This window comes from Tachyglossus aculeatus, chromosome X4 (genome assembly GCF_015852505.1).
Source record: "Tachyglossus aculeatus isolate mTacAcu1 chromosome X4, mTacAcu1.pri, whole genome shotgun sequence".
Taxonomy (NCBI): Eukaryota; Metazoa; Chordata; class Mammalia; order Monotremata; family Tachyglossidae; genus Tachyglossus; species Tachyglossus aculeatus.
The window spans coordinates 1-26738 of NC_052098.1; the positions used below are offsets into that span (position 1 = coordinate 1).

The following is a 26738-nucleotide window of genomic DNA, read 5'->3' on the forward strand; positions in this document are numbered from 1 at the left end:
CCCCCTTTTTCCTCTTTCATTCAATCAATTTATCGTATTTATTGAGCTCTTACTGTGTGCAGAGCAATGTACCAAGTGCTTGGGAAGTGCAAAGTTGACACAACATGCAGAGACAAGTCCCTACCCAACAGTGGGCTCACAGTCTAGAAGGGGGAGACAGAGAACAAAACCAAGCATATTAACAAAAAGAAATAAATAGAATAGATATGTACAGTAAAATCAATCAATCATGAATAGAGTAATTGCCATATGTTCAAAACCATATATGCATATATACAGGTGCTGTGGGGAAGGGAAGGAGGTAAGACGAGGGTGATGGAGAAGGGGATGAGGGGGAGAGGAAGAGAGGGGGCTCAGTCTGGGAAGGCCTCCTGGAGGAGGTGAGCTCTCTGTAGGGCAAATCACTCCTGCTGTGGCCCGATGCACAATTCCTTTGCTCCCACTGCCAGCTGTTGATCCAGGCTGGCTTCGGAGACCTCAAAGGTACTCTGCCTCCTGCACCATGCGCTCGATGTCTTCTTTACTCAGACGCCCTTTGTCATTGGTGATTGTGTTCTTGTTTACCTTACCTGTGCTCTTGTCCACAGCAGACGCATTCAGGATGCCACTGGCGTCGATGTCAAAGGTGACCTCGATCTGAGGCACACCTCGGGGAGTAGGAGGGTTGCCAGTCAACTCAAACTTAACAAGCAGGTTGTTGTCCTTGGTCAAGACTCTCGCACCTTCATAAACCTGAATGAGTACACCAGGCTGGTTGTCTGAGTAGGTGGTGAAAGTCTGTGTCTGCTTGGTGGGGATGGTGGTGTTGTGCTTGATCCAGACAGTCATGACCCCTCCCGCTGTTTCAATTCCAGGGACGGGGTGGTCACATCTAACAGCAGAAGATCCTGCACATTCTCAGACTTGTCTCCATGACACAATGCCGGCCCTGGACAGCTGCACCGTAGGCGACAGCCTCATCCGGATTGATACTCTTTTTCAGCTCCTTGCCATTGAAGAAGTCCTGTAGAAGTTTCTCGATCTTGGGGATTCGGGTGGAGCCACCAGCCAGGACGATATCATGGATTTGGGACTTATTGAGCCTGGCATCCCGCAGGGCCTTCTCCACGGGATCCAGGGTGCCACGGAACAGGTCAACATTCAGCTCTTCGAAGCGGACTCGCGTAATGGAGGTGTAGAAGTCGATGCCCTCGTAGAGGGAATCCATCTCAATGCTGGCCTGGGTGCTGGAGGAAAGGGTGCGCTTGGCTCACTCACAAGCGGTACGCAGGCGGCGGACGGCACGCTTGTTCTCACTGATGTCCTTCTTGTGCTGGCGCTTGAACCCGGCAATGAAATGTTTGACCACGCGGTTGTCAAAGTCCTCCCCACCCAGCTGGGTATCTCCAGCTGTTGACTTCACTTCAAGGATCCCATCTCTAATGGTGAGGATGGAGACATCAAAGGTACTACCTCCAAGGTCAAGGATCAACACATTTCTCTCGGCACCAACTTCCTTGTCCAAGCCATAAGCAATAGCAGCGGCAGTTGGCTCATTGATGATACGGAGCACATTGAGACCAGCGATTGTTCCAGCATCTTTGGTCGCCTGAAGTTGGGAATCATTGAAGTAAGTGGGGACTGTGACCACAGCATTAGTGACTGTCTTCCCAAGGTAAGCTTCAGCAACTTCCTTCACCTTTGTCAGGACCATAGATGGCACCTCTTCTGGATTGAAGCTTTTGGTCTCCCCTTGCTACTCCACCTGGACCTTTGGCCTGCCTGCATCATTCACCACCGTCAAGGGCCAATGCTTCATATCTGACTGGACAACCGCATCATCAAATCGACAGCCAATCAGACGGTAGGCATCACAAACCGTATTGGTGGGGTTCATCACAACTTGATTCTTTGCAGCATCTCCAATAAGACGGTCTGTGTCTGTGAAGGCGACGTAACTGGGGGTGGTTCGATTTCCCTGGTCATTGGCAATGATTTCCACTTTCCATGCTGAAAGACTCCTACGCAGAAGTAGGTGGTGCCAACATCAATGCCAACTGAAGGTCCCTTCGACATTGTGCCTGGGATCAGGGCCGATACTATGCAAGGAGTTCGTAGGGTTGCCGCTGCGTTGAATGAGTATATGAATGAATACAGGTGCTGTGGGGAGGGGAAGGAGGTAGGTTTGGGGGGATGGGGAGCAGGAGAGGAAAAAGGGGGCTCAGTCTGAGAAGGCCTCCTGGAGGAAGTGAGCTGTTAGTAGGGCTTTGAAGGAAGGAAGAGAGCCAGCTTGGCGGATGTGCTGAGGAAGGTCATTCATGGCCAGGGGGTGGACGTGGGCCGGGGGTCGACCGCGGGGTGGGCGAGAACGAGGCCCAGTGAGGAGGTTAGCGGTGGCAGAGGAGCGGAGGGTGCGGGCTGGGCTGGAGAAGGAGAGAAGGGAGGTGAGGTAGGAGGGGGCGAGGGGATGGACAGCCTTGAAGTAGAGAGTGAGGAGTTTTTGCATGGCTTGGCCTTCAACTCCGAGCTTTCCGGGGGGCTTATTAGCCTTCGCGGGTCCTCCCTCCCGCCATGAAGCTAGTCATACCGCCAAACTGCTCCTGTGGATTGGCCATCACAGTTGCCTCCTATTTTCTTTCTAGCTCTGGAAGGTTATAATTAATGTGCTTTTCCTAGCGACTCTTCCTCCCTGGGTCCACAAAGATGGGCTAGTTCTCTCCCTAAATGGGCTTAGACAGCCCCCTTATCAATCAATAGCACCAAGCGCCACACGACTCCGATTTCTCTCCACCCTGCCGAGGAGGAGCGCCGGAGACTCAGCACTTCTAGAATCCAGCCATCACTGGGCCTTCATCTCTGAGGTTTCAGTGGGGGCTGAACAGCGTGTGACGTCCCCACCCCCTAAAATGAAGCTTTCCTCAATTCATTCATTCAATCAATCGTATTTATTGAGCGCTTACTGGGTGCAGAGCACTGTAATAAGCGCTTGGGGAGTCTAAGTGGGCAACATATGGAGACGGCCCCTACTCAACAACAGGCTCAGGGTCTAGACAGATAACAAAACAAAGCATGTGGACTGGTGTCAAAATCGTCAGAACAAGTAGAATTAAAGCTATATGCACATCATTAACAAACTAAATAGAGTAGTAAATATGTGCAAGTAAAATACAAAGAGCAATATATATTTATATTTATTTATTTTATTATCTATATTATGTACAAGTAAATATGTACAAATAAAATACGTAGAGTAATATTCATTTTCATTTATTTTTTTATTTCATTATTTATAATATATGCATAACATATATAATAGAAAAATTATGTATTTATTTATACAATCCAAATCTGTTCCCCGGCCATTAACCTCAAGGCCTTCCCACCTCCTATTTTGTTCCTTTGACTGGCATGCTTGGATTCCTAGACTCAGCCCTCTTTTTCCACTCCCCCTCCCCAAAGTGTAGTGCTCTGCACATAGTAAGTGCTCAATAAATACGATTGAATGAATGAGTCGCCCTACCTCCTTCCCCTCCCCACAGCGCCTGTATATATGTTTGTACAGATTTATTACTCTATTTATTTTACTTGCCATATTTACCCTTCTATTTATTTTGTCAATGATGTGCATCCAGCTTTACTTCTATTTATTCTGATGACTTGACAACTGACCACATGTTTTGGTGTCTGTCTCCGTCTTCTAGACCCTGAGCCCGTCGTTGGGTAGGGGCCGTCTCTATATGTTGCCGACTAGAACTTCCCAAGCGCTTAGTCCCGTGCTCTGCACACAGTAAGCGCTCGATAAATACGATTGAATGAATAAATGAATGAATGCAATCCATTTTAGTGGCACATTCCCCCTCGGGGACCTCAGAGACCACCCAGTTCTCACCCTACTATTACCACTCACAGAGAGGTGCTACAAAGAGAGGACAGAGAAAACGGGCCGCTCCTAGTCAGGCAGGTTTAATCCCACTCCAATCCCGGGAGGGCTCAGCACACGGCCACCCACCGGTAAAGGGACTGAGCGCAGGCCGTTTATGCTGGTGGCAGTTTCGATGCATCCTCTCCTCTGCATAATCTCACCCGTGACTGACAGGGTCAACTCCCCTCGGCCCTCCCCGAGATGCTCCCACGGGAGCCAACCCTCCTCGCTGTCCGTTGAGTTCAACGGCTTCTCGTTGGCCGTTGAGTTCAACGGCTTCTCGTTGGTCGTTGAGTTCAACGGCTTCTCGCTGGCCGTTGAGTTCAATGGCTTCTCGTTGACCGTTGAGTTCAACGGCTTCCCGTTGGCCGTTGAGTTCAACGGCTTCTCGTTGACCATTGAGTTCAACGGCTTCCCGTTGGCCGTTGAGTTCGACGGCTTCTCGTTGGCCGTTGAGTTCAACGGCTTCCCGTTGGCCGTTGAGTGGGACGTTGGCATCCCTCGGTCTCCACGGTAACAGTTCGTCACTCTTAATCCCTCCTCAAAGGGTGCCTCCTGGCCCGATAATCACCTTCTCAGACTGAGCCCCCCTTTTCCGCTTTCATTCATTCATTCAATCATATTTATTGAGCGCTTACTGTGTGCAGAGCACTGGACTAAGCGCTTGGGAAGTACAAGTCGGCAACATATAGAGACGGTACCTACCCACCTACAGGCTCACAGCCTAGAAGTGGGAGACAGACAACAAAACAAAATATGTGGACAGGTGTCAAGTCATCAGAGTAAACATAAATAAAGCTAGATGCACATTATTGACAAAATCAATAGAGTAGTAAATATGTACAAGTAAAATAGAGGGATAAATCTGTACAAATATATCAATCAATCAATCGTATTTAGTGAGCACTTACTGTGTGCGGAACACTGTACTAAGCGCTTGGGAAGTACAAGTTGGCAACATATAGAGACAGTCCCTACCCAACAGTGGGCTCACAGTCTAGAAGGGGGAGACAGAGAACAAAACCAAGCGTATTAACATAATAAAATAAATAGAATAGATGTGTACAAGATCAATCAATCAATAAATAGAGTAATAAATATGTACAAACATATATACATATATACAGGTGCTGTGGGGAAGGGAAGGAGGTAAGCCGAGGGGGATGGAGGGGGGATGAGTGGGGAGAGGAAGGAGGGGGCTCAGTCTGGGAAGGCCTCCTGGAGGAGGTGAGCTCTCAGTAGGGCAAATCACTCCTGCTAGGGCCCTACTGCCAGTGTTCCTACTGCCAGTGTTGATCCAGGCTGGCTTCGGAGACATTAGAGGTACTCCAGGGAGGTGGTGGCAGCAGGGCCTGGGATGGAGTAATTTTGAGCTTGTGCCTGCGGGACTGGGATCCGGGATGGCCACTGTGTGCAGGGAGTGGGACAGAATACCGACGGTCACGGGATGCATGCTGACAGGGTGAGGCCTTCTCCAGCTCCTTCTGTTGGTGTTCAAACTCTTCCTTTACAGCAGTCCGGTTCTTATCCAGCCATTTGATGATTTCGTTGCATTTGTCCAGGATTTTCTGCTTATCCTCATCACTGATCTTGCCCTGGAGCTTCTCATCCTCAACCGTTGCCTTCATGTTGAAAGCATAGGACTCGAGAGAGTTCTTGGAAAACACCTTGTCTCTCTGCTTCTCATCTACATCGTTGTATTTCTCTGCCTCCTGCACCATGTGCTCGATGTCTTCTTTACTCAGACGCCCTTTGTCATTGGTGATTGTGGTCTTGTTTTCCTTGCCTGTGCTCTTGTCCACAGCAGACACATTCAGAATGCCACTGGCGTCGATGTCAAAGGTGACCTCAATCTGAGGCACACCTCGCGGAGCAGGAGGGATGCCAGTCAACTCAAACTTCCCAAGCACGTAGTTGTCCGTGGTCATGGCTCTCGCACCTTCGTAAACCTGAATGAGTACACCAGGCTGGTTGTCTGAGGAGGTGGTGAAAGTCTGTGTCTGCTTGGGGGGATGGTGGCGTTGCGCTTGATCCAGACAGTCATGACCCCTCTCGCTGTTTCAGTTCCCAGGGACGGGGTGGTCACATCTAACAGCAGAAGATCCTGCACATTCTCAGACTTGTCTCCTGACACAATGGCCACCTGGACAGCTGCACCGTAGGCGACAGCCTCATCCTGATTGATACTCTTTTTCAGCTCCTTGCCATTGAAGAAGTCCTGTAGGAGTTTCTCGATCTTGAGGATTCGGGTGGAGCCACCAACCAGGACGATATCATGGATTTGGGACTTACTGAGCTTGGCATCTCACAGGGCCTTCACCACGGGATCCAGGGTGCCACGGAACAGGTCAGCATTCAGCTCTTCGGAGCGGGCTCGCGTAATGGAGGTGTAGAAGTCGATGCCCTCGTAGAGGGAATCAATCACAGTGCTGGCCTGAGTGCTGGAGGAAAGGGTGCGCTTGGCTCGCTCACAAGCGGTACGCAGGCGGTGGACGGCACGCTTGTTCTCACTGATGTCCTTCTCGTGCTTGCGCTTGAACTCGACAATGAAATGATTGACCATGCGGTTGTCAAAGTCCTCCCCACCCAGGTGGGTATCTCCAGCTGTTGACTTCACTTCAAAGATCCCATCTCCAATGGTGAGGATGGAGACATCAAAGGTACCACCTCCAAGGTCAGAGATCAACACATTTCTCTCGGCACCAACCTTCTTGCCCAAGCCATAAGCAATAGCAGCGGCAGTTGGCTCATTGATGACACGGAGCACATTGAGACCAGCGATTGTTCCAGCATCTTTGGTCTCCTGACGTTGGGATTCATTGAAGTAAGTGGGAACTGTGACCACAGCATTAGTGACTGTCTTCCCAAGGTAAGCTTCAGCAATTTCCTTCACCTTTGTCAGGACCATAGATAGCACCTCTTCTGGATAGAAGCTTTTGGCCTCCCCTTTGTACTCCACCTGGACCTTTGGCCTGCCTGCATCATTCACCACCGTGAAGGGCCAATGCTTCATATCTGACTGGACAACCGCATCATCAAATCGACGGCCAATCAGACGCTTGGCATCAAAGACCGTATTGGTGGGGTTCATCGCAACTTGATTCTTTGCAGCATCTCCAATCAGACGCTCTGTGTCTGTGAAGGCGACGTAACTGGGGGTGGTTCGATTTCCCTGGTCATTGGCAATGATTTCCACTTTTCCATGCTGGAAGACTCCTACGCAGGAGTAGGTGGTGCCAAGATCAATGCCAACTGAGGTCCCTTCGACATTGTGCCTAGGATCCGGGACGATACTGTGCAAGGAGTGCATAGGGTTGCCGCTGCGTTGAATGAATATATGAATATATATATATGTACAGGTGCTGTGGGGAGGGGTAGGAGGTAGGAGGTAGGGTGGGGGGGATGGGGAGCAGGAGAGGAAAACGGGGGCTCAGTCTGAGAAGGCCTCCTGGAGGAGGTGAGCTCTTAGTAGGGATTTAAAGGGAGGGAGAAAGCCAGATTGGCGGATGTGCGGAGGGAGGTCATTCCGGGCCAGGGGGTGGACGTGGGCCGGGGGTCAACGGCGGGACGGGCGAGAACGAGGCCCAGTGAGGAGGGTAGCAGTGGCAGAGGAGCAGAGGGTGCGGGCTGGGCTGGAGAAGGAGAGAAGGGAGGTGAGGTAGGAGGGGGCGAGGGGATGGACAGCCTTGAAGCGAGAGTGAGGAGTTTTTGCTTCGCTTGGCCTTCAACTCCGAGCTTTCCGTGGGGGCTTATTAGTGTGCGCTGTCCCTCCCACCTGCCATGAAGCTAGCCATACCGCCAAACTGCTCCTATGGATTGGCCATCACAGTTGCCTCCTATTTTCTTTCCAGGTCTGAAAGGTTGTAATTACTGTGCTTTTCCTAGCGACTCTTCCTCCCTGGGTCCACAAAGATGGGCTAGTTCTCTCCCTAAATGGGCCAAGAGAGCCCCCTTATCAATCAATAGCACCGAGCGCCACACGATTCCGATTTCTCTCCACCCTGCCGAGGAGGAGCGCCGGGGACTCAGCACTTCTAGAATCCAGCCATCACTGGGCCTTCATCTCTGAGCTTTCAGTGGGGGCTGAGCAGCGTGTGGCGTCCCTCCCCCCAAAATGAAGCTTTCCTCAATTCATTCATTTAATCAATCGTATTTATTGAGCGCTTACTGGGTGCAGAGCACTGTAATAAGCGCTTGGGAAGTCCAAGTGGGCAACATATGGAGACAGCCCCTACCCAACAACAGGCTCAGGGTCTAGACAGTCAACAAAACAAAACATATGGACTGGTGTCAAAATCGTTAGAAGAAGTAGAATTAAAGGTATATGCACATCATTAACAAACTAAATAGAATAGTAAATATGTGCAAGTAAAATACCTAGAGTAATATATATTTATATTTATTTAATTTTAGTATTTATATTATGTACAAGTAAATATGTACAAGTAAATTAGAGTAATATCCATTTTTATTTATTTAATTGTTTATAATATATGCATAACATATATAATATAAAAAATTATGTATTTATTTATACAATCCAAATCTGCTCCCCGGCCATTTACGTCAAGGCCTTCCCACTTCTTATTTTGTTCCTTTGACTGGCATGCTTGGATTCCTAGACTCAGCCCCCTTTTTCCTCTCCCCCTCCCCAAAGTACAGTGCTCTGCACATAGTCGGCACTCAATAAATACGATTGAAAGAATGAATCGCCCTACCTCCCTCCCCTACCCACAGCACCTGTATATATGTTTGTACAGATTTACTCTATTTATTTGACTTGCCCATATTTACCCTTCTATTTATTTTGTCAACGATGTGCATCTAGCTTTACTTCTATTTATTCTGATGACTAGACAACCTGACCACATGTTTTGTTTTGTTGTCTGTCTCCGTCTTCTAGACTGTGAGCCCGTCGTTGGGTAGGGACCGTCTCTATATGTTGCCGACTAGAACTTCCCAAGCGCTTAGTCCCGTGCTCTGCACACAGTAAGCACTCCATAAATACGATTGAATGAATGAATGAATGCAATCCATTTTAGTGGCACATTCCCCCTCGGGGACCACAGAGACCACCAAGTCCTCACCCTAGTATTACTACTCACAGAGAGGTGCAGCATAGAGAGCACAGAGACAAGGGGCCGCTCCTAGTCAGGCAGGTTTAATCCCACTCCAATCCCGGGAGGGCTCAGCACATGGCCGCCCACCGGTCAAGGGACTGAGCGCAGGCCGTTTATGCTGGTGGCAGTTTCGACGCATCCTCTCCTCTGCATAATCTCACCCGTGACTGATAGGGTCAACTGCCCTCGGCCCTCCCCGAGATGCTCCCACGGGAGCCAACCCTCCTCGCTGTCCGTTGAGTTCAACGGCTTCTCGCTGTCCGTTGAGTTCAATGGCTTCTCGCTGTCCGTTGAGTTCAACGGCTTCTCGTTGGCCGTTGTGTTCAACGGCTTCTCGTTGGCCGTTGAGTTCAACGGCTTCTCGTTGGTCGTTGAGCTCAACAGCTTCTCCTTGGCCGTTGAGTTCAACGGCTTCTCGTAGGCCGTTGAGTTCAACGGCTTCTCGTTGGTCGTTGAGTGGGACGTTGGCATCCCTCGGTCTCCACGGTAACAGTTCGTCACTCTTAATCATCATCAATCGTATTTATTGAGCGCTTACTATGTGCAGAGCACTGTACTAAGCGCTTGGGAAGTACAAATTGGCAACATATAGAGACAGTCCCTACCCAACAGTGGGCTCACACTCTAAAAGGGGGAGACAGAGAACAAAACCAAGCATATTAACAAATTAAAATAAATAGAATAGATATGTACAAATAACATAAATAAATAAATAGAGTAATAAATATGTACAAACATATACATATATAAAGGTGCTGTGGGGTAGGGAAGGAGGTAAGATGAGGGGGATGGAAATGGGAAGGGGGGGAGAGGAAGGAAGGGGCTCAGTCTGGGAAGGCCTCCTGGAGCAGGTGAGCTCTCAGCAGGGCCTTGAAGGGTGCCTCCTGGCCCGATCATCACCTTCCCAGACTGAGCCCCCTTTTTCCACTTTCATTCAATCAATCTATCGTATTTATTGAGCTCTCACAGTGTGCAGAGCAATGTACTAAGCGCTTGGGAAGTACAAGTTGGCAACATATAGAGACAGTCCCTACCCAACAGTGGGCTCACAGTCTAGAAGGGGGAGACAGAGAACAAAACCAAACATATCAACAAAAGAAAATAAATAGAATAGATATGTACAAGTAAAATCAATCAATCAATCGAGTAATGCATATGTACAAACATATATACATATATACAGGTGCTGTGGGGAAGGGAAGGAGAGGGATGGAGAGGGGGATGAGGGAGAGAGGAAGGAGGAGGCTCAGTCTGGGAAGGCTTCCTGGAGGAGGTGAGCTCTCTGCAGGGCAAATCAATCCTGCTGTGGCCCTATTCACAATTCCTTTGCTCCCACTGTCAGTGTTGATCCAGGCTGGCTTCGGAGACATTAGAGGTACACTGCCTCGTGCACCATGCGCTTGATGTCTTCTTTAGTCAGACGAGCTTTGTCATTGGTGATTGTGTTCTTGTTTTCCTTGCCTGTGCTCTTGTCCACAGCAGACACATTCAGAATGCCACTGGCGTCGATGTCAAAGGTGACCTCGATCTGAGGCACACCTCGCGGAGCAGGAGGGATGCCAGTCAACTCAAACTTCCCAAGCAGGTAGTTGTCCGTGGTCATGGCTCTCGCACCTTCATAAACCTGAATGAGTACACCAGGCTGGTTGTCTGAGTAGGTGGTGAAAGTCTGTGTCTGCTTGGTGGGGATGGTGGCTTTGCACTTGATCCAGACAGTCATGACCCCTCCCGCTGTTTCAATTCACAGGGACAGGGGGGGTCACATCTAACAGGAGAAGATCCTGCACATTCTCAGACTTGTCTCCTGACACAATGGCCGCCTGGACAGCTGCACCGTAGGCAACAGCCTCATCCGGATTGATACTCTTGTTCAGCTCCTTGCCATTGAAGAAGTCCTGTAGGAGTTTCTGGATCTTGGGGATTCGGGTGGAGCCGCCAACCAGGACGATATCATGGATTTGGGACTTATTGAGCCTGGCATCTCACAGGGCCTTCCCCACGGGATCCAGGATGCCACGGGACAGGTCAGCATTCACCTCTTCGAAGCGGGCTCGCGTAATGGAGGTGTAGAAGTCGATGCCCTCGTAGAGGGAATCAATCTCAATGCTGGCCTCGGTGCTCGAGGAAAGGGTGCACTTGGCTTGCTCACAAGCGGTACGCAGGCGGCGGACGGCACGCTTGTTCTCACTGATGTCCTTCTTGTGCTTGCACTTGAATTCGGCAATGAAATGATTGACCATGCGGTTGTCAAAGTCCTCCTCACCCAGCTGGGTATCTCCAGCTGTTGACTTCACTTCAAAGATCCCATCTCCAATGGTGAGGACGGAAACATCAAAGGTACCACCTCCAAGGTCAAAGATGAACACATTTCTCTCGGCACCAACCTTCTTGTCCAAGCCATAAGCAATAGCAGCGGCAGTTGGCTCATTGATGATACGGAGCACATTGAGACCAGCGATTGGTCCAGCTTCCTTGGTCGCCTGACGTTGGGATTCATTGAAGTAAGCTGGGACTGTGACCACAGCATTAGTGACTGTCTTCCCAAGGTAAGCTTCAGCAATTTCCTTCATCTTTGTCAGGACCATAGATGGCACCTCTTCTGGATAAAAGCTTTTGGTCTCCCCTTGGTACTCCACCGGACCTTTGGCCTGCCTGCATCATTCACCACCGTGAAGGGCCAATGCTTCATATCTGACTGGACAACCGCATCATCAAATCAACGGCCAATCAGACGCTTGGCATCGAAAACCGTATTGGTGGGGTTCATCACAACTTGATTCTTTGCAGCATCTCCAATAAGACGCTCTGTGTCTGTGAAGGCGACGTAACTGGGGGTGGTTCGATTTCCCTGGTCATTGGCAATGATTTCCACTTTTCCATGCTGGAAGACTCCTACGCAGGAGTAGGTGGTGCCAAGATCTTTGCCAACTGAAGGTCCCTTCGACATTGTGCCTGGAATCCGGGCCGATACTGTGCAAGGAGTGCATAGGGTTGCCGCTGCGTTGAATGAATATATGAATATATATATGTACAGGTGCTGTGGGGAAGGGTAGGAGGTAGGGTGGGGGGGATGGGGAGCAGGAGAGGAAAAAGGGGGCTCAGTCTGAGAAGGCCTCCTGGAGGAGGTGAGCTCTTAGTAGGGCTTTGAAGGGAGGGAGAAAGCCAGATTGGCGGATGTGCGGAGGGAGGTCATTCCGGGCCAGGGGGTGGACGTGGGCCGGGGGTCGACAGCGGGACGGGCGAGAACGAGGCCCAGTGGGGAGGTTAGCGGCGGCAGAGGAGCGGAGGGTGCGGGCTGGGCTGGAGAAGGAGAGAAGGGAGGTGTGGTAGGAGGGGGCGAGGGGATGGACAGCCTTGAAGCCGAGAGGGAGTAGTTTTTGCTTCGCTTGGCCTTCAACTCCGAGCTTTCCGTGGGGGCTTATTAGCGTGAGCTGTCCCTCCCACCTGCCATGAAGCTAGCCATACCGCCAAACTGCTCCTATGGATTGGCCATCACAGTTGCCTCCTATTATCTTTCCAGGTCTGGAAGGTTATAATTACTGTGCTTTTCCTAGCGACTCTTCCTCCCTGGGTCCACAAAGATGGGCTAGTTCTCTCCCTAAATGGGCCTAGAGAGCCCCCTTATCAATCAATAGCACCGAGCGCCACACGACTCCGATTTCTCTCCACCCTGCCGATTAGGAGCGCCGGGGACTCAGCACTTCTAGAATCCAGCCATCACTGGGCCTTCATCTATGAGCTTTCAATGGGGGCTTAGCAGCGTGTGACGTCCATCCCCCCAAAATGAAGCTTTCCACAATTCATTCATTCAATCAATCGTATTTATAGAGCACTTACTGGGTGCAGGGCACTGTAATAAGCGTTTGGGGAGTCCAAGTGGGCAACATATGGAGACGGCCCCTACCCGACAGCAGGCTCAGCGTCCAGACAGGTAACAAAACAAGACATGTGGACTGGTGTCAAAATCGTTAGAACGAGTAGAATTAAAGGTATATGCACATCATTAACAAACTAAATAGAACAGTAAATACGTGTAGGTTAAGTACATAGACTAATATATATTTATATTTTTTTATTTATTTTAGTACTTATATTATGTACAAGTAAATATGTACAAGCAGAATTCATAGAGTAATATTTTTATTTATTTATTTATTTTATTGTTTATGATATATACATAACATATATAATATACACAATTATGTATTTATTTATACAATCCAAATCTGCTCCCCGGCCATTTACGTCAAGGCCTTCCCACTTCCTATTTTGTTCCTTTGACTGGCATGCTTGGATTCCTAGACTCAGCCCCCTTTTTCCTCTCCCCCTCCCCAAAGTACAGGGCTCTGCACATAGTCAGCGCTCAATAAATCCGAATGAATGAATGAATCACCCTACCTCCTTCCCTCCCCACAGCACCTGTATATGTCTGTACAGATTTATTACTCTATTTTACTTGCCCATATTTACCTTTCTATTTATTTTGTCAGTGATGTGCATCTAGCTTTACTTCTATTTATTCTGATGACTAGACACCTGACTACATGTTTTGTTTTGTTGTCTGTCTCCGTCTTCTAGACTGTGAGCCCGTTGTTGGGTAGGGACCGTCTCTATATGTTGCCGACTAGAACTTCCCAAGCGCTTATTCCCGTGCTCTGCACACAGCAAGCACTCCATAAATACGATTGAATGAATGACTGAATGCAATCCATTTTAGTGGCACATTCCCCCTCGGGGACCACAGAGACCACCAAGTCCTCACCCTACTATTACTACTCACAGAGAGGTGCAGCATAGAGAGCACAGAGATAACGGGCCGCTCCTAGTCAGGCAGGTTTAATCCCACTCCAATCCCGGGAGGGCTCAGCACACGGCCGCCCACCGGTCCAGGGACTGAGCGCAGGCCGTTTATGCTGGTGGCGGTTTCGATGCATCCTCTCCTCTGCATAATCTCACCCGTGACTGACAGGGTCAACTGCCCTAGGCCCTCCGCGTGATGCTCCCACGGGAGCCAACCCTCCTCGCTGTCCGTTGAGTTCAACGGCTTCTCGCTGGCCGTTGAGTTCAACGGCTTCTCGTTGACCTTTGAGTTCAACGGCTTCTCGTTTGCCGTTGAGTTCAACGGCTTCTCGCTGGCCGTTGAGTTCAACGGCTTCTCGCTGGCCATTGGGTTCAACGGCTTCTCGTTGGCCGTTGAGTTCAACGGCTTCTCCTTGGCCGTTGAGTCCAACGGCTTCTCGTTGGCCGTTGAGTTCAATGGCTTCTCGTTGGCTGTTGAGTGGGACGTTAGCATCCCTCGGTCTCCACGGTAACAGTTCGTCACTCTTAATCATCATCAATCGTATTTATTGAGCGCTTACTATGTGCAGAGCACTGTACTAAGCGCTTGGGAAGTACAAATTGGCAACATATAGAGACAGTCCCTACCCAACAGTGGGCTCACAGTCTAAAAGGGGGAGACAGAGAACAAAACCAAGCATACTAGCAAAATAAAATAAATAGAATAGATATGTACAAATAACAAATAAATAGAGTAATGCATATGTACAAACATATATACATATATACAGGTGCTGTGGGGAAGGGAAGGAGGTAAGATGAGGGGGATGGAGAGGGGGACGAGGGGGAGAGGAAGGAAGGGGCTCTGTCTGGGAAAGCCTCCTGGAGGAGGTGAGCTCTCAGCAGGGCCTTGAAGGGTGCCTCCTGGCCCTCTCATCACCTTCCCAGACTGAGCCCCCTTTTCCCACTTTCATTCAATCAATCTATCGTATTTATTGAGCTCTTACTGTGTGCAGAGCAATGTACTAAGCGCTTGGGAAGTACAAGGTGGCAACATATAGAGACAGTCCTTACCCAACAGTGGGTTCACAGTCTAGAAGGGGGAGACAGAGAACAAAACCAAACATATTAACAAAAGAAAATAAATAGAATAGATATGTACAAGTAAAATCAATCAATCAATCAATCGAGTAATAGATATGTACAAACATATATACATATATACAGGTGCTGTGGGGAAGGGAAGGAGGGGGATGGAGAGGGGGATGAGGGGGAGAGGAAGGAGGGGGCTCAGTCTGGGAAGGCCTCCTGGAGGAGGTGAGCTCTCTGTAGGGCAAATCACTCCTGCTGTGGCCCGATGCACAATTCCTTTGCTCCCACTGTCAGTGTTGATCCAGGCTGGCTTCGGAGACATTAGAGGTACACTGCCTCGTACACCATGCGCTTGATGTCTTCTTTACTCAGACGCCCTTTGTCATTGGTGATTGTGGTCTTGTTTTCCTTGCCTGTGCTCTTGTCCACAGCAGACACATTCAAAATGTCACTGGTGTCGATGTCAGTGACCTCGATCTGAGGCACACCTCGGGGAGCAGGAGGGATGCCAGTCAACTCAAACTTCCCAAGGTAAGCTTCAGCAATTTCCTTCGTCTTTGTCAGGACCATAGATAGCACCTCTTCTGGATAGAAGCTTTTGGTCTCCCCCACCTGGACCTTTGGCCTGCCTGGATCATTCACCACCGTGAAGGGCCAATGCTTCATATCTGATTGGACAACCGCATCATCAAATCGACGGCCAATCAGACGCTTGGCATCAAAATCCGTATTGGTGGGGTTCATCGCAACTTGATTCTTTGCAGTATCTCCAATAAGACGCTCTGTGTCTGTGAAGGCGACGTAACTGGGGGTGGTTCGATTTCCCTGGTCATTGGCAATGATTTCCACTTTTCCATGCTGGAAGACTCCTACGCAGGAGTAGGTGGTGCCACGATCAATGCCAACTGAAGGTCCCTTCGACATTGTGCCTGGGAACCGGGCCTACACTGTGCAAGGAGTGCATAGGGCTGCCGCTGCGTTGAATGAATATATGAATGAATATGAATATATATATACATATTCATTCATATATATATATATATATATGTACAGGTGCTGTGGGGAGGGGAAGGAGGTAGGGTGGGGGGGATGGGGAGCAGCAGAGGAAAAAGGGGGCTCAGTCTTTGAACGCCTCCTGAAGGAGGTGAGCTCTTAGTAGGGCTTTGAAGGGAGGAAGAGAGCCAGCTCGGCGGATATGCGGATGGAGGTCATTCCGGGCCTGGTGGTGGACGTGGGCCGGGGGTCGACCGCGGGGCGGGCGAGAACGAGGCCCAGTGAGGAGGTTAGCGGTGGCGGCGGAGCGGAGGGTGCGGGCTGGGCTGGAGAAGGAGAGAAGGGAGGTGAGGTAGGAGGGGGCGAGGGGATGGACAGCCTTGAAGCCGAGAGTGAGGAGTTTTTGCTTCGCTTGGCCTTCAACTCCGAGCTTTCCGTAGGGGCTTATTAGCGTGCGCTGTCCCTCCCACCCGCCATGAAGCTAGCCATACCGCCAAACTGCTCCTATGATTTGGCCATCACAGTTGCCTCCTATTTTCTTTCCAGGTCTGGAAGGTTATAATTACTGTGCTTTTCCTAGCGACTCTTCCTCCCTGGGTCCACAAAGATGGGCTAGTTCTCTCCCTAAATGGGCCTAGAGAGCCCCCTTATCAATCAATAGCACCAAGCGCCACACGATTCCGATTTCTCTCCACCCTGCCGAGGAGGAGGGCCGGGGTCTCAGCACTTCTAGAATCCAGCCATCACTGGGCCTTCATCTCTGAGCTTTCAGTGGGGGCTGAGCAGCGTGTGACGTCCCTCCCCCCAAAATGAAGCTTTCCTCAATTCATTCATTCAAGTAATCGTATTTATTGAGCGCTTACTGGGTGCAGAGCACTGTAATAAGAGCTTGGGAAGTCCAAGTGGGCCAACATATGGAGACGGCCCCTACCCAACAACAGGCTCAGGGTCTAGACAGGCAACAAAACAAAACATATGGACTGGTGTCAAAGTCGTTCGAACAAGTAGAATTAAAGGTATATGCACATCATTAACAAACTAAATAGAATAGTAAATATGTGCAAGTAAAATACATAGAGTAATACATATTTATATTTATTTACTTATTTTAGTATTCATATTATGTACAAGTAAATATGTACAAGTAAAATACAGACTAATATTCATTTTAATTTATTTTATTATGTATAATATATATATACCATATATAATATAAAAAATTATGTATTTATTTATACAATCCAAATCTGCTCTCTGGCCATTAACCTCAAGGCCTTCCCACTTCCCATTTTGTTCCTTTGACTGGCACGCTTGCATTCCTAGACTCAGCCCCCTTTTCCCTCTCACCCTCCCCAAAGTACAGTGCTCTGCACATAGTAAGCGCTCAAGAAATACGATTGAATGAATCGCCCTACCTCCGTCCCCTACCCACAGCACCTGTATATATGTTTTTACAGATTTATTACTCTACTTATTTTACTTGTGCATATTTACCCTTCTATTTATTTTGTCAATGATGTACATCTAGCTTTACTTCTATTTATTCTGATGACTTGACACCTGACCACATGTTGTTTTGTTGTCTGTCTCCGTCATCTAGACTGTGAGCCCGTCGTTGGGTAGGGGCCGTCTCTATATGTTGCCGACTAGAACTTCCCTAGCGCTTAGTCCCCAGCTCTGCACACAGTAAGCGCTCGACAAATACGATTGAATGAATAAATGAATGAATGCAATCCATTTTAGTGGCACATTCCCCCTCGGGGACCTCAGAGACCACCCAGTCCTCACCCTACTATTACCACTCACAGAGAGGTGCAACATAGAGAGCACAGAGACAACTGGCCGCTCCTAGTCAGGCAGGTTTAATCCCACTCCAATCCCGGGAGGGTTCAGCACACGGTCGCCCACCGGTCCAGGGACTGAGCGCAGGCCGTTTATGCTGGTGGCGGTTTCGATGCATCCTCTCCTCTGCATAATCTCACCCGTGACTGACAGGGTCAACTCCCCTCGGCCCGCCCCGAGATGCTCCCACGGGAGCCAACCCTCCTCGCTGTCCGTTGAGTTCAACGGCTTCTCGTTGGCCATTGAGTTCCACGGCTTCTCGCTGTCCGTTGAGTTCAACGGCTTCTCGCTGTCCGTTGAGTTCAACGGATTCTCGTTGGCCGTTGAATTTAACGGCTTCTCGCTGTCCGTTGAGTTCAACGGCTTCTCGTTGGCCGTTGAGTTCAACGGCTTCTCATGGGCCGTTGAGTTCAACGGCTTCTCTGTGGCCGTTGAGTTCAACGGCTTCTCGTTGGCCGTTGAGTTCAACGGCTTCTCGCTGTCCGTTGAGTTCAACGGCTTCTCGCTGTCCGTTGAGTTCAACGGCTTCTCGCTGTCCGTTGAGTTCAACGGCTTCTCTTTGGCCGTTGAGTTCAACGGTTTCTCGCTGTCCGTTGAGGTCAACGGCTTCTCGCTGGCCGTTGAGTTCAACGGCTTCTCGCTGGCCGTTGAGTTCAACGGCTTCTCGTTGGCCGTTGAGTTCAACGGCTTCTCGCTGGCCGTTGAGTACAACGGCTTCTCGCTGTCCGTTGAGTTCAACGGCTTCTCGTTGGCCGTTGAGTGGGACGTTGGCATCCCTCGGTCTCCACGGTAACAGTTCGTCGCTCTTAATCCCTCCTCAAAGGGTGCCTCCTGGCCCCATCATCACCTTCCCAGACTGAGCCCCCTTTTTCCACTTTCATTCAATCAATCAATCGTATTTATTGAGCTCTTATGTGTGCAGAGCAATGTACTAAGCGCTTGGGAAGTACAAGTTGGCAACATATAGAGACAGTCCCTACCCAACAGTGGGCTCACAGTCTAGAAGGGGGAGACAGAGAACAAAACCAAACATATAAACAAAAGAAAATAAATAGAATAGATATGTACAAGTCAAATCAATCAATCAATCAATAGAGTAATGCATATGTACAAACATATATACATATATACAGGTGCTGTGGGGAAGGGAAGGAGGTAAGACGAGGGGGATGGAGAGGGGGATGCGGGGGAGAGGAAGAAGGGGGCTCAGTCTGGGAAGGCCTCCTGGAGGAGGTGAGCTCTCTGTAGGGCAAATCACTCCTGCTGTGGCCCGATGCACAATTCCTTTGCTCCCACTGTCAGTGTTGATCCAGGCTTGCTTCAGAGACATTAGAGGTACACTGCCTCGTGCACCATGCGCTTGATGTCTTCTTTACTCAGACGCCCTTTGTCATTGGTGATTGTGGTCTTGTTTTCCTTGCCTGTGCTCTTGTCCACAGCAGACACATTCAGAATGCCACTGGCGTTGATGTCAAAGGTGACCTCGATCTGAGGCACACCTCGGGGAGCAGGAGGGATGCCAGTCAACTCAAACTTCCCAAGCAGGTAGTTGTCTGTGGTCATGGCTCTCGCACCTTCATAAACCTGAATGAGTACACCAGGCTGGTTGTCTGAGTAGGTGGTGAAAGTCTGTGTTTGCTTGGTGGGGATGGTGGCATTGCGCTTGATCCAGACAGTCATGACCTCTCCCACTGTTTCAATTCCCAGGGACGGGGTGGTCACATCTAACAGAAGAAAATCCTGCACATTCCCAGACTTGTCTCCTGACACAATGGCCGCCTGGACAGCTGCACCGTAGGCGCCAGCCTCATCCTGAATGGTACTCTTTTTCAGCTCCTTGCCATTGAAGAAGTCCTGTAGGAGTTTCTCGATCTTGAGGATTCGGGTGGAGCCGCCAACCAGGACGATATCATGGATTTGTGACTTATTGAGCTTGGCATCTCGAAGGGCCTTCTACACGGGATCCCGGGTGCCACGGAACAGGTCAGCATTCAGCTCTTCGAAGCAGGCTCGCGTAATGGAGGTGTAGAAGTCGATGCCGTCGTAGAGGGAATCAATCTCAGTGCTGGCCTGGCTGCTGGAGGAAAGGGTGCGCTTGGCTCGCTCACAAGCGGTACGCAGGCGGCGGACGGCACGCTTGTTCTCACTGATGTCCTTCTTGTCCTTGCGCTTGAACTCGGCAATGAAATGATTGACCATGCGGTTGTCAAAGTCCTCCCCACCCAGGTGGGTATCTCCAGCTGTTAACTTCACTTCAAAGATCCCATCTCCAATGGTGAGGATGGAGACATCAAAGGTACCACCTCCAAGGTCAGAGATCAACACATTTCTCTCGGCACCAACCTTCTTGTCCAAGCCATAAGCAATAGCAGCGGCAGTTGGCTCATTGATGATACGGAGCACATTGAGACCAGCGATTGTTCCAGCATCTTTGGTAGCCTGACGTTGGGATTCATTGAAGTAAACTGGGACTGTGACCACAGCATTAGTGACTGTCTTCCCAAGGTAAGCTTCAGCAATTTCCTTCATCTTTGTCAGGACCATAGATGGCACCTCTTCTGGATAGAAGCTTTTGGTCTCCCCTTGCTACTCCACCTGGACCTTTGGCCTGCCTGCATCATTCACCACCGTCAAGGGCCAATGCTTCATATCTGACTGGACAACCGCATCATCAAATCGACGGCCAATCAGACGCTTGGCATCAAAATCCGTATTGGTGGGGTTCATCGCAACTCCATTCTTTGCAGCATCTCCAATAAGACGCTCTGTGTCTGTGAAGGCGACGTAACTGGGGGTGGTTCGATTTCCCTGGTCATTGGCAATGATTTCCACTTATCCATGCTGGAAGACTCCTACGCAGGAGTAGGTGGTGCCAAGATCAATGCCAACTGAAGGTCCCTTCGACATTGTGCCTGGGATACGGGCCGATACTGTGCAGGGAGTGCATAGGGCTGCCGCTGCGTTGAATGAATATTTGAATGAATATGAATATATACATATATTCATATTCATTCATATATTCATATATATGAATGTATATATATATATAAATATATATATATATGTACAGGTGCTGTGGGGAGGGGAAGGAGGTAGGGTGGGGGGGATGGGGAGCAGGAGAGGAAAAAGGGGGCTCAGTCTGAGATGGCCTCCTGGAGGAGGTGAGCCCTTAGTAGGGCTTTGAAGGGAGGAAGAGAGCCAGCTCGGCGGATGTGCGGATGGAGGTCATTCCGGGCCTGGTGGTGGACGTGGGCCGGGGGTCGACCGCGGGACGGGCGAGAACGAGGCCCAGTGAGGAGGTTAGCAGTGGCAGAGGAGCGGAGGGTGCGGGCTGGGCTGGAGAAGGAGAGAAGGGAGGTGAGGTAGGAGGGGGCGAGGGGATGGACAGCCTTGAAGCGAGAGTGAGGAGTTTTTGCTTCGCTTGGCCTTCAACTCCGAGCTTTCCGTGGGGGCTTATTAGTGTGCGCTGTCCCTCCCACCTGCCATGAAGCTAGCCCATACCGCCAAACTGCTCCTATGCATTGGCCATTACAGTTGCCTCCTATTTTCTTTCCAGGTCTGGAAGGTTATAATTACTGTGCTTTTCCTAGCGACTCTTCCTCCCTGGGTCCACAAAGATGGACTAGTTCTCTCCCTAAATGGGCCTAGAGAGCCCCCTAATCAATCAATGGCACCAAGCGCCACACGATTCCGATTTCTCTCCACCCTGCCGAGGAGGAGCGCCGGGGACTCAGCACTTCTAGAATCCAGCCATCACTGGGCCTTCATCTCTGAGCTTTCAGTGGGGGCTGAGCAGCGTGTGACGTCCCTCCCCCCAAAATGAAGCTTTCCTCAATTCATTCATTCAATCAATCGTATTTATTGAGCGCTTACTGGGTGCAGAGCACTGTAATAAGCGCTTGGGAAGTCCAAGTGGGCCAACATATGGAGACGGCCCCTATCCAACAACAGGCTCAGGGTCTAGACAGGCAACAAAACGAAACATATGGACTGGTGTCAAAATCGTTAGAACAAGTAGAATTAAAGGTATATGCACATCATTAACAAACTAAAGAGAATAGTAAATATGTGCAAGTAAAATACATAGAGTAATACATATTTATATTTATTTATTTATTTTAGTATTTATGTTATGTATAAGTAAATATGTACGAGTAAATTACATAGAGTAATATTCATTTCTATTCATTTTATTGTTTATAATAAATACATAACATATATAATATAAAAAATTATGTATTTATTTATACAATCCAAATCTGCTCCCCGGCCATTTACGTCAAGGCCTTCCCACTTCCTATTTTGTTCCTTTGACTGGCATCCTTGGATTCCTAGGCTCAGCCCCCAGAGGTCATGGGTTCGAGTCCCGCCTCAGCCACTTGGTCAGCTGTGTGACCTTGGGCAAGCCACTTAACTTCTCTGGGCCTCAGTTCCCTCATCTGTAAAATGGGGATGAAGACTGTGAGCCCCACGTGGGACAACCTATCACCTTGTATCAGGTTGTACCAGCGCTTAGAATGGTGCTTTGCACATAGTAAGCGCTTAACGTATGCCATCATTGTTATTATCTCTCCCTCTTTGGGCCCTGCTCTCCACCAGGCTGTGGGCCCTCAATGCGTAACTGTTGGGGTTAGTGGTTTTACCTATTTTCAGAGGGGGATGTAGCTCAGTGGTAGAGCGCATGCTTCGCATGTATGAGGCCCCGGGTTCGATCCCCGGCATCTCCAATTATTTTGAGAAGCCGCGTGGCTCAGTGGAAAAGGGCCCGGGCTTTGGAGTCAGAGGTCATGGGTTCAAATCCCGGCTCCTCCAACCGTCAGCTGTGTGACTTTGGGCATGACACTTCACTTCTCTGTGCCTCAGTTACCTCATCAGTAAAATGGGGATTAGAACTGTGAACATGCCGTGGGACAACCTGATCACCTTGTAACCTCCTCAGCGCTTAGAACAGTGCTTTGCACATAGTATGCGGTTAATAAATGCCATTAAAAAAGTACAGTGCTCTGCACATAGTCAGCGCTCAATAAATACGATTGAATGAATCGCCCTACCTCCTTCCCCTCCCCAAAGCACCTGTACATATGTTTGTACAGATTTATTACTCTATTTATTTTACTTGCCCACATTTACCCTTATATTTAATTTGTCAACGATGTGCATCTAACTTTACTTCAATTTATTCTGATGACTTGACACCTGACCACATGTTTTGTTTTGTGTCTGTCTCCGTCTTCTAGACTGTGAGCCCGTCGTTGGGAAGGGGCCGTCTCTATATGTTGCGGACTAGAACTTCCCAAGCGCTTAGTCCCCTGCTCTGCACACAGTAAGCGCTTGATAAATACGATTGAATGAATAAATGAATGAATGAAATCCATTTTAGTGGCATATTCCCCCTCGGGGACCACAGAGACCACCCAGTCCTCACCCTACTATTACCACTCACAGAGAGGTGCAGCATAGAGAGCACAGAGACAACGGGCCGCTCCTAGTCAGGCAGGTTTAATCCCACTCCAATCCCGGGAGGGCTCAGCACACGGCCACCCACCGGTAAAGGGACTGAGCGCAGGCCGTTTATGCTGGTGGCAGTTTCGATGCATCCTCTCCTCTGCATAATCTCACCCGTGACTGACAGGGTCAACTCCCCTCGGCCCTCCCCGAGATGCTCCCACGGGAGCCAACCCTCCTCGCTGTCCGTTGAGTTCAACGGCTTCTCGATGGCCGTTGAGTTCAACGGCTTCTTGTTGGTCGTTGAGTTCAACGGCTTCTCGCTGGCCGTTGAGTTCAATGGCTTCCCGTTGGCCGTTGAGTTGAACGGCTTCTCGCTGTCCGTTGAGTTCAACGGCTTCTCTTTGGCCGTTGAGTTCAACGGCTTCTCGCTGTCCGTTGAGGTCAACGGCTTCTCGCTGGCCGTTGAGTTCAATGGCTTCTCGTTGACCGTTGAGTTCAACGGCTTCTCGCTGGCCGTTGAGTTCAATGGCTTCCCGTTGGCCGTTGAGTTGAACGGCTTCTCGCTGTCCGTTGAGTTCAACGGCTTCTCTTTGGCCGTTGAGTTCAACGGCTTCTCGCTGTCCGTTGAGGTCAACGGCTTCTCGCTGGCAGTTGAGTTCAATGGCTTCTCGTTGACCGTTGAGTTCAACGGCTTCCCGTTGGCCGTTGAGTTCAACGGTTTCTCGTTGACCATTGAGTTCAACGGCTTCCCGTTGGCCGTTGAGTTGAACGGCTTCTCGCTGTCCGTTGAGTTCAACGGCTTCTCTTTGGCCGTTGAGTTCAACGGCTTCTCGCTGTCCGTTGAGGTCAACGGCTTCTCGCTGGCCGTTGAGTTCAACGGCTTCTCGCTGGCCGTTGAGTTCAACGGCTTCTCGCTGGCCGTTGACTACAACGGCTTCTCGCTGTCCGTTGAGTTCAACGGCTTCTCGTTGGCCGTTGAGTTCAACGGCTTCTCGTTGGCCGTTGAGTGGGACGTTGGCAATCCCTCGGTCTCCACGGTAACAGTTCGTCACTCTTAATCCCTCCTCAAAGGGTGCCTCCTGGCCCGATCATCACCTTCCCAGACTGAGCCCCCTTTTTCCACTTTCATTCAATCAATCAATCGTATTTATTGAGCTCTTATGTGTGCAGAGCAATGTACTAAGCGCTTGGGAAGTACAAGTTGGCAACATATAGAGACAGTCCCTACCCAACAGTGGGCTCACAGTCTAGAAGGGGGAGACAGAGAACAAAACCAAATATAAACAGAAGAAAATAAATAGGATATGTACAAGTAAAATCAATCAATCAATAAATAGAGTAATGCATATGTACAAACATATATGCATATATACAGGTGCTGTGGGGAAGGGAAGGAGGTAAGACGAGGGGGATGGAGAGGGGGATGAGGGGGAGAGGAAGGAGGGGGCTCAGTCTGGGAAGGCCTCCTGGAGGAGGTGAGCTCTCTGTAGGGCAAATCACTCCTGCTGTGGCCCGATGCACAATTCCTTTGCTCCCACTGTCAGTGTGGATCCAGGCTGGCTTCGGAGACATTAGAGGTACACTGCCTCGTACACCATGCGCTTGATGTCTTCTTTACTCAGACGCCCTTTGTCATTGGTGATTGTGGTCTTGTTTTCCTTGCCTGTGCTCTTGTCCACAGCAGACACATTCAAAATGTCACTGGCGTCGATGTCAAAGGTGACCTCGATCTGAGGCACACCTCGCGGAGCAGGAGGGATGCCAGTCAACTCAAACTTCCCAAGCAGGTAGTTGTCCTTGGTCATGGCTCTCACACCTTCATAAACCTGAATGAGTACACCAGGCTGGTTGTCTGAATAGGTGGTGAAAGTCTGTGTCTGCTTGGTGGGGATGGTGGCGTTCCACTTGATCCAGACAGTCATGACCCCTCCCGCTGTTTCAATTCACAGGGACAGGGGGGGTCACATCTAACAGGAGAAGATCCTGCACATTCTCAGACTTGTCTCCTGACACAATGGCCGCCTGGACAGCTGCACCGTAGGCAACAGCCTCATCCGGATTGATACTCTTGTTCAGCTCCTTGCCATTGAAGAAGTCCTGTAGGAGTTTCTGGATCTTGGGGATTCGGGTGGAGCCGCCAACCAGGACGATATCATGGATTTGGGACTTATTGAGCCTGGCATCTCACAGGGCCTTCCCCACGGGATCCAGGATGCCACGGGACAGGTCAGCATTCACCTCTTCGAAGCGGGCTCGCGTAATGGAGGTGTAGAAGTCGATGCCCTCGTAGAGGGAATCAATCTCAATGCTGGCCTCGGTGCTCGAGGAAAGGGTGCACTTGGCTTGCTCACAAGCGGTACGCAGGCGTCGGACGGCACGCTTGTTCTCACTGATGTCCTTCTTGTGCTTGCACTTGAATTCGGCAATGAAATGATTGACCATGCGGTTGTCAAAGTCCTCCCCACCCAGCTGGGTATCTCCAGCTGTTGACCTCACTTCAAAGATCCCATCTCCAATGGTGAGGATGGAGACATCAAAGGTACCACCTCCAAGGTCAGAGATCAACACATTTCTCTCGGCACCAACCTTCTTGTCCAAGCCATAAGCAATAGCAGCGGCAGTTGGCTCATTGATGATACGGAGCACATTGAGACCAGCGATTGGTCCAGCATCTTTGGTCTCCTGACGTTGGGATTCATTGAAGTAAGCTGGGACTGTGACCACAGCATTAGTGACTGTCTTCCCAAGGTAGCCTTCAGCAATTTCCTTCATCTTTGTCAGGACCATAGATGGCACCTCTTCTGGATAGAAGCTTTTGGTCTCCCCTTGGTACTCCACCCGGACCTTTGGCCTGCCTGTATCATTCACCACCGTGAAGGGCCAATGCTTCATATCTGACTGGACAACCGCATCATCAAATCAACGGCCAATCAGACGCTTGGCATCGAAAACCGTATTGGTGGGGTTCATCGCAACTTGATTCTTTGCAGCATCTCCAATAAGACGCTCTGTGTCTGTGAAGGCGACGTAACTGGGGGTGGTTCGATTTCCCTGGTCATTGGCAATGATTTCCACTTTTCCATGCTGGAAAACTCCTACGAAGGAGTAGGTGTTGCCAAGATCAATGCCAACTGAAGGTCCCTTCGACATTGTGCCTGGGATTCGGGCCGATACTGTGCAAGGAGTGCATAGGTTTGCCGCTGCGTTGAATGAATATATGAATATATATATATGTACAGGTGCTGTGGGGAGGGGAAGGAGGTAGGGTGGGGGGGATGGGAAGCAGGAGAGGAAAAAGGGGGCTCAGTCTGAGAAGGCCTCCTGGAGGAGGTGAGCTCTTAGTAGGGCTTTGAAGGGAGGGAGAAAGCCAGATTGGCGGATGTGCGGAGGGAGGTCATTCCGGGCCAGGGTGTGGACGTGGGCCGGGGGTCGACGGTGGGACGGGCGAGAACGAGGCCCAGTGAGGAGGGTAGCAGTGGCAGAGGAGCAGAGGGTGCGGGCTGGGCTGGAGAAGGAGAGAAGGGAGGTGAGGTAGGAGGGGGCGAGGGGATGGACAGCCTTGA

At 50.0% G+C, this 26738-nt stretch overlaps 1 non-coding gene and 4 pseudogenes across 1 annotated transcript; 1 reads left to right on the plus strand and 4 right to left on the minus strand.

The window, feature by feature from the left end:
• Positions 1 to 477: 477 nt before the first annotated feature.
• On the minus strand, positions 478 to 2055 carry LOC119948172 (annotated as a pseudogene).
• A 3126-nt stretch (positions 2056 to 5181) lies between these two features.
• Positions 5182 to 7164, minus strand: LOC119948173 (annotated as a pseudogene).
• Positions 7165 to 10390: 3226 nt separating this feature from the next.
• LOC119948174 lies at positions 10391 to 15820 on the minus strand (annotated as a pseudogene).
• A 3236-nt stretch (positions 15821 to 19056) lies between these two features.
• LOC119948175 lies at positions 19057 to 26325 on the minus strand (annotated as a pseudogene).
• Positions 22383 to 22454, plus strand: TRNAA-CGC. Its single transcript has one exon. It is a non-coding gene; the product is annotated as a tRNA-Ala (tRNA).
• Positions 26326 to 26738: the final 413 nt, after the last annotated feature.